Source organism: Zalophus californianus, chromosome 1, assembly GCF_009762305.2.
Source record: "Zalophus californianus isolate mZalCal1 chromosome 1, mZalCal1.pri.v2, whole genome shotgun sequence".
NCBI classification, from domain to species: Eukaryota; Metazoa; Chordata; class Mammalia; order Carnivora; family Otariidae; genus Zalophus; species Zalophus californianus.
Genome location: NC_045595.1, coordinates 147,279,727 through 147,288,246, shown reverse-complemented (window position 1 = coordinate 147,288,246; position 8,520 = coordinate 147,279,727).

Below are 8,520 nucleotides of genomic sequence, written 5' to 3'. Positions count from 1 at the left end.
GAAGTCTCAAGAGAGCCTGGCTTTGAAGGGGAAGAATGAGTTAGGATTAGGAGAGCAACCACAGGGCAATGAAGGAGTAGGGGAGTTTTTCTTGCTTTTAGGGGAAGAATTTGAACATGGAAAGGGTGTACGCGGGAGAGAGAAAATCAAAGCTTTAGGAAAGAGAAAATGTGGTTGGTAGGACAAGGCTTCTGAGACGTGGGAGCGCAGGCCAAGGGCCTGGCCTTGGAAGGAGGGAAAGACGAGAGGGTGGCACAGTGAAGGGCTCTGGGTTTCTGGCTGAGGACTTCCATTTTCTTTGTAAAATAGCAAATACAAGGCTATCTGCTAAGGGTGGAGGGACTGGAGTGGAGGCAGGGGAGCTGAGGGGTGGGAAATCTGAAGGAACATGAATATCATTTATTTCCCAGTTCTGCTGTAACAAAGTATCTATCACAAACATGGTGGTGTAAAACAACAACTGAAATTTATCCTCTCTCAGATCTGGAGGCTGGAAGTTCAAAACCAAGGTGTCGGCAGGGCCGAGCTCCCCCCGAAGGCTCTAGGAGAGAATTCTTCCTTGCGTTGTCCTAATTCCTGCTGGTTGCTAGCCACCTTGGCGTTCCTTGGCATGTGCACACATCACTCTAGTCACATGGCCTTCTCCCTTCCACGTGTGTCTGTATCTGTGTCTTCACATGGCCTTCTTAACAGCACAACAGTCTTTGGATTTAAGGCCCAGCCTAATTCGGGATAATCTCCTTTTAACTTGATTACGTCTGCAAAGACCTTTTCAAGTAAAGTCACATTCACAGGTACCAGGGGTTAGGACTTGAACATATCTTTTTGGGGACGCCGTTCCACCCACTACAATGAAGAAGTTTAGAAATCATAGAGGGTGCAAGAAACGTGCTAGAATGCCCAGCCCTGTAAGGGCTCACAGGAGAGTGTCCAGCAGCACGAGCTGTTCCCAACTTGCTTCTCTTTGCTGACCTGTGTCCAGTATCCCTGGCCTGAGCTGGGGCACCTCAGTCCTCTCCCACTTCAGGGTAGCTTCCCTCCCACCAGGAACAAAGACTTCTGACCTCACATGACCTTCCCTTCCTGTCTCAGTCTCTGCATCCCACTCAGTACAAGAGCCCTTTCAGAGAGAAGCTGCTGACCCTGGCAACACTAGGGGTTACAACAGAGGAGAGAGAATTCAAGCCCCCCCCGCCCCCGCCGTCAGCACCCCGGACGCTTACTACACCAGCACCGTTTTGTCCAGAGTCCTGGAAACAGAGTGCCTTGGGATTTTGACAAAAGAACCAAAAGGATAAACCCATCTCCCTATTTGTGACCTCTCAGGAGAAGCCTTACTGTCCCCTTCCTGAAATGTCAGGAACAGTTTCATTTTGTCCAGGTGAGCCAGGCTGCTCGCTGGATCCCAGGCCTAGGGAGCCCTTGCTGCGCCTCTCCCCACTAGTGCATTTGCTTTGAGGGCCAAGGTGAGCCGTAAACACCACAATCCCACAGCAGACCGCTGGGACCTCCTCCAGGGAGGAAGGCTTGCTCACAGCTTGGCCAGGTTCCCAAGCATCATGTATGGCAACCCTGAGTAACCACTTAGACAGCTTGGGGTGGGTCCTCGAATGACCTTCCATTTCTCGTCTGCCCATCTGTAAGGACCATTCCATTCCAAACAACATTCCTCCGATAAAATCGGTTACACACTGTAAACGTCAATGAGCCAGGAACATTCTCCGACGCAACAGAATTCTGATAAAAGCGGTCTTATTTTGCAAAACCTTCCAGCATGAAAAATCCTCCCCAGAGCAGGCAGGGAAATTCCTAGGATGCCAGGACCCTGGGCAAAGTGGCTGAGGCCCTAGGAGAGGAGCAGAAAACTCAGAGGTGAACTTCCCACTGGGGGCAGAGGGGCCTGGGTTTTCAGGCATCATTTCATTCAGTCAAGAAGTCGACACCTATTGGATGAGCACGTCCCAAGTGCTGGGCCCTGTGCCAGAGGCACTGGGGAGGCAATGTCTTCTTCGTGTGATTGCCAAGCTCCTTGCCTTTTAACAAGCCGCCACAACCCACAGTCCAGCTGGTGACCAGGTGCAACATCCACACCTTTACCTCCCCCTCTCGGCTGGACTCCCCTCTACCCTCTTTCTGCTCCTCTTTGCCTCGCTCTGTGAGGCTGGGGGTTTTCACCTTCCTCTCTAACCCCTGGCACCCTCCCCCCATTTTGGGGGGTCTTTCTCTGTTGCTTTCTGTTCACAGGTGTCTCCTCCATGGGGCTGTTTCTGCTTCTTTCCGTCTCTACTTTTCTTCACGTCTCACTTGACATTCTTGAGTGCCTCCCAGCCCATCCATTTCTCTACTTCTCCATCAGGCTTTTGGGTTGTTTTTGTTTTTTTTTTCCTCTTTGTATGGCTTTCTTCCAATCAACTCATGCCCAATGTTTCTCTCCTTCTCTTTTCCGTTTCTTCTCTTTAACAAACTGTTACATAGAACTAAAGGCATTTAAAAAAATATTTGTGGAATCCACTTTTACATTCCCTGAGTTTTATTTTTAAAATTGGTTGAAGAATATGTGTGCTTCCTGGTGTTGTCTGAATTTCTCCCAAGAGCATGAGCAACTCTTTGAAACTTTTTATTAAAATGTGATGTACATAGAAAAAAGTGCACCTGAGGCATGCCATGAACGTGTCCCGCAGAGCTCCATGAACTTCACTCATTGGACGTTTGTGTACTCAGCACTCAGAGGCAAAGATATCCATTCTCTGCCCCCGTGGGTCACCACCATCCTGACTTCTTTTGGGATGGGTTAAACCAAATAACAGTTACCTTACGAGTCTCTTGATTTATCTGTTTCTAAAATTTGGAAAAAAAGGAACATGTGAACCCGTGACTTTCATGAGACAAAAGATCTCTCTAATCTCTGACCCACTGTGGACAATAAGAGATAAGTAAATGTCTCAAAGATAATAAGTAGTAGGTAGAAGATAATAAATGTCTCAAGATGTCCTGTTTCCAAAGGTTTTTGCTTCACCAGAGCAAGTGGAAACATGTGTCCTGTGACATCGTTTGCTCCTTCTAAGTAGCCCTGGCAGCTGAGGGCTCCTTGTCTCGAGGAGAAACAAAAACCCCTCTGACTGAGCCGCAGGGGCCTGAGCCACAGGCCCACGGAAAACACGCAGAAGGCCTCACGGAACTCATCTGCAGACACCAGCCTGGTGTCCCATCCACTCCCCTGTCCTGTCCCCACTTTGTAAGAAGAAAATTGGAAAAGAATGTGGGACAGGAAATAGGGCTCCATGTCTGCTGATGAGCAGAGCCAGTCTAAGGCTCTGCGCTCTCGGCCACCATGCTGTGGGGTCATTGTTGGTGTGGCGAAGCTGGTGCCGTCCACGCTGCGGTAGGGAGGCGGCCGAGGCACCTGCTGCAAGTCCGCCCCAGTTCTTCCTCCCCACCCAACCCAGACAGAAGCCTGTGCTCGGAGGCTCACTCCCCGAGGGGGCTCTCCCACACTCCCGGCTCTGCTCGGTGCTCTGGGATGCGTGCCAACAGGGTCCCTACCCTGGGCGGGGGGGGGGGACAGAAGCGTGGTCTGCATAAGAGAGAGGGCGATTTGGGAAGAGGCCAAAGGTGTGAGAAGGTTCTGAGCGGGAACTCCTGTGTGGATGGAGAAATGGATGGGAATCTTGAAAACTAGGCCTCAGACCAGCGGTTCTCAATCCTGGCCAGATAGGAGAATTGCCAGGGGAGTTTTTACAAAATGTCAGTGCCTAGAACCTATGTACCTAATCAGAATCTCTCTGTAGGGCCGGGGATCAGTAGTCCTCAAAAGCTCCCAGGTGATTCTAATGCACATCCGGGGTAGAAAACCACTGCCGTAAACTTCGTGCAGCAGAAACAGAGACTGAGTGTGAGCTTTCAGCAGTAGATGGATGTGATCAAAATGGTGGCTCGAGAAGCATTTATTGAGCACCTACTCTGTACCCATGCTAGACTCTGGGTACACAGAGATGAGGAAGATACATAGTCCCTGCCCTTGACTAGCCAGCGGATTAAGGAGAAAATGCAGATCCACAAATAAGTATAACAAGTTATTTTACAAAAGTATGAGACAAGTCTAAGAACATTGAGGATTTGCTGGAGAAAGCTTTCTTAGAGAGGTGACATCAGAATTATTTCCTGAGGGGGTTTGCCAAGCAAAGAAAACAGAAGAGAACATCCTAAGTGGAAGAAAGAGTATGACACGGGTGCTGAGTGCCACAGAGACCCCGTGTTCAGTACGACACAGGGAGTGTGGGAGAGGACTCTGGAAAGAATGGCAAAGGCAAACCCCAAGCACCTGATTCTACTTGAGCACCTGCTATTTGAAAAACCAGCTAGAGAAGGGGGAGGTAGGGACACAAGTCAGTGATCCAGATGTGAAGTGATGAAGGGCTGGACCAAGGAATTGGTGGGGATGAGGAAGAGAGCAACCCAAGAGACATTTCCAAAAAAGGCAGCAGAATTTGTTAATAGAACAGATGTAAGGAGAGAGAGAGAGAGAGAGAGAGAGAGAAACAAACTAATTTGAGACAGCAGGATAACACGGTCTTAGCAAAGATGGGATGCCAGGTAGATTAAATGAATTTCACGGAACTCCAAGACATCCACATGAAGATGTGGCTAACGGAAGGGCAGAAGCTGGAAGCTGGATGGTGGAAGGTGAGGAGGGAAAGTATAAGGAGAGAAGGTGAGCTATCCAGGGGTAAACCTTATATACTAGTTATTTGGCACAAAAGAAAGAAAATGGGATGGCACTCAGCGGATCAGGCACAGGTGTGTGTTTGCCAGGACTGACCTGTGGGTGGCGGAAACAGGAGGAATAAGGAGGAAACAGGATAGCTGAGGAGCTAGGTCCACGAAGTACAAAAGCATGGCTTACAACAGAGCAGGAGAGTTTACCTTTAGGAAGGAAGGGCATCGCAGATGTCTGAGAAAACTCATTCCCAAGGGCGTGGATCCAGGCCAAAACTCTCAAAAGCAGGGACCAGGAAACTTTTCCCATAAAGGGCCAGAGGGCCAGTATTTGAGGCTTTGTGGGCCGTATAGCATCTGCCACAACTGCTCAACCCCGCTACTGTGGTGAGAAGGCGGCCATAGACAGTATGTGACCCAGTGGGCATGGCTGCGTTCCAGTAAAACTGTATTTTGAAAAACAGGTGGTGTTTAAAATGGTTTATTTTATTTTATGTGAATTTCACCTCGATTAAAATAAAGACAAACTCTGATTGATTTGACCTTGATTTGACCCACGGGGCTATGGCTTGCCAGTGCCTGCTCTAGAAGTAAAGGATGAGCTGCTGGTGACTTGCAGAGAGCAGATCAGGTCTGGACTGTCCTCCACGGGGACTGTGGACAGTGACCGAGGAATGATCTGAGGTCAAGTCCAGACCTGCTGCTGACTAGCTATAGGACCTTGAGTAAATTACTTCACTTTCCTGAGCCTCAGTTTCCTCCTTTGTAAGATGGGGGAAATAGTACCTACCTCACTGAGCCGTTCTGAGGATCAAATGAGACAATGAATATGGGTGTCTAACATAATGCCCGGCTCAGTAAAGATTTTCTTATTTAATTTTTAAGGGTTGACCATGACTTGCAGGACCCCAGCTACAGATGAGTGCCAAGACCGCAGAGCCCTAGCCTCCTGAGAGGTGGGACTGGAAGGAAAGGAGGATTGTGGGCGGGGGCGGAAGGTAAGGGGAGGGCTGTACCTGCTAATGGCAGCGACAACAATACGTCTATATCCAGGTCTAGAAATAAATAGACCCAAAGCCGCAAACTCACGCACCCAAGGTGATGTAGCCCTACTCCACTGTTCTTAGTATCCTTAGTGGAACGAGGTTCTGAGGTGCTTTGTCTCTGATTAATCAGTGTGGCCCATGGGGAAGCGCCTCCCACAGTGAGGTTTATTGGACTCCAGCACAGACCAGTGTGCCTCGCCAGCAGACATCACCTGAAGCTCTGGACTTGGAGTGCTACTGCCCACCACAGAGCCTGGAGCTCATAAAGACAGCTAGTCTCAGATTCACGTTAGCCCAAAGCCTTTCCACCTGGGCTTCTCAAACTTTCAAGAATCACGTGGGGGAGAGGTTGCTAAAAAATGCATGTTCCTTGGCTGATTTAGGAGGTCTAATTTAGGACATCTGGGAAGGGCCCAGGAATCTCCATTTAGCAAAAAAAAAATCCCAGGTGACTTCTTATATTAGTGAGCTGAGAACCACACTTTCAGAAATAAGGCTTTACCCCCTCACCCCTGAATGCAGCTGTATGATGGAACAATGGGATTCCCAAACCCATTCCCGCAACTGCTGCCATAGAGCGTGGTCCACCCCTATCTCTTATGCTTCTTCCTATTGCTCATGAGGAAAAGATAAGCTCAGGTCTGGTGTCTTGGGGTAACATGATTAATTCTAAAACAGACATGAAGATTTTCTAGGGCACTGGGTTTACCCCGAAAAGTAAAACATCAGTCCAGAGAAGAGCTGATCTATTCTCTTTGGTCTAGTAAAAAATCTTGCAGGTAATTACTCTTCCCAGAGCGATTTGGTTGAAACATCCAAGTACAGTCTGTTCCAAGCCCACTTCCTCTTTTCCTGGCCATCCAGGAAGTCTGTGCCCAATTCCTGCTTCCTCATCCTTGAACACTCTTCTTCCAGCACCTACGGACTGAGCCGCAGAAGGAATGGCTGTCATCTGGTTTCACAGTTTCTGATTTTTTTAAGGGCTTTGCACACATAGAGATTCAATAAATACTAAGTGAGTGACTGAACGAATCCATGATAGGTTGGATGTGTTGACAGAGCACATAAAAAATATTTAAAACCACGAATTGGGATGCTTTATAACTGAAGATATGTCTGTACTACGTACGGAAGGTCTTTCAATCTGGGAAGGCAAAAAAGACCAAAACAGATTGTGAATAAAAGACAGTGTATGAACCATAACCACCGTCACTCACCTCCCCGCCACACACATCCATGCACACTCACACAATGTATCTAAATAAATGCTATCAAGTCAGCACTTTGAGAGGTCTTGTCAGTCCTTGTCCGGCCTCAAAATGTGTTATGTTGGGATCCCAACTTTGGAAATGGCCTCAAGTCAGCTGACTTTGTGGTCACACTTCATTTTTGATCCAAAGAAGAAAATGTAGCTGAATTGTCCCCCTTATTCCCAGATTGGGTTCCTAGTTATTTCGGATGCTTCCAGAAATCAAACGAACTTTCAAGGGATACAAACTTGCCTTTCATTAGAGTATTCAAAGGCTCTGAAGAGAATACGAAAAAATGGAATTCTACACACAATTTAAGGAATGGCAGAATCATTGGATTAAGTGTGGCAAACCAACACAGAACAATTAGGAGATGCACTCAAATTTGCCATCAGTAAGGAGCTCATCACAGCTGTTCTCATCCTGAGCACGGTGGTGGAGAGCGACCAGAGGCCCACCAAACCTGGTTCCTCTTCTTCCTGAACCCACAGCTGCTCTGTATTTCCCAGCCAGTCTTTCATTTAGACAGGCTATATGTCTAGTTCTGGCCAATGGAACACAGGAGGAAGTGATATAAGCCTGTTTAGCCCTGGGCTCTAAAACTTCTAGGGCCCCGTCCACATTTCCCTTTCTTCCACCTGCCAGCTGGATGTTGAGAATTCAAGGGGAAGACTCTGCCTGCCTAGATAATGTTCAGCTACTAAACAGAAGGAGTCTCAGTCCCTGAATGACAGTGAGGAGGACTCCCACCCCCTTCTGATTTGCATCAGACTCTGGAATATGAGCCAGAAATAAATGTCTACAGTGCCAAGTCAATGAGACCTGGGGGCTGCCTGTTGCAGCAGCAAAGCTAGCCTGACTAATACACACATAGTTACACAGAATAACCCATCTGACAAGCAGCTCAATTAGAAATTGACACTGCCATTTGGAGCATCTGCCCTTGTGACTTTCAGTTTGGGGTTCATATTTGAAAGCAGGGCTGTTTTCTCCATCTTCAGCCTCTTATCACATATGCTGCATGTCACATCACAAAGATCAGCATTCATCAAGCCCTCTTGCTGGCTGCTGGGAGGGGGCTAATGCTTTGAAATGCCACTCACCCTCAAGGCTTCCCAAAGTGAATCTGATGTGGGCCACATGGCCCCTATTTTAAGCCAGGCTTCACATTTGGTGAGTCCAGTTTCTTTTATATAGTGCCTTCTCTAACAGATAGTCAAGAAAGTGCACATACACACAGACACAGGTAGACCAACAGACAACAGACAGAGAGACAGACAGACAAACAGACACACACACACTTGCCTTTTTAAACAAACCACAAAATCGGGAAAAAAGCCCAGACTCTCCATTACAGACTCCCATGTATAGAACTGCTTCTGCCTCCTTTAGAAGGAGGCTGTGGCCACCCTCACCTCAGTGAATGGTAGTGAGGAGTCGACTGCTATCCATCCTCCCCTCACTCCCAGCCCAGCAGACGAGGGAACAGAGAAAGGGCACCAGCCTTG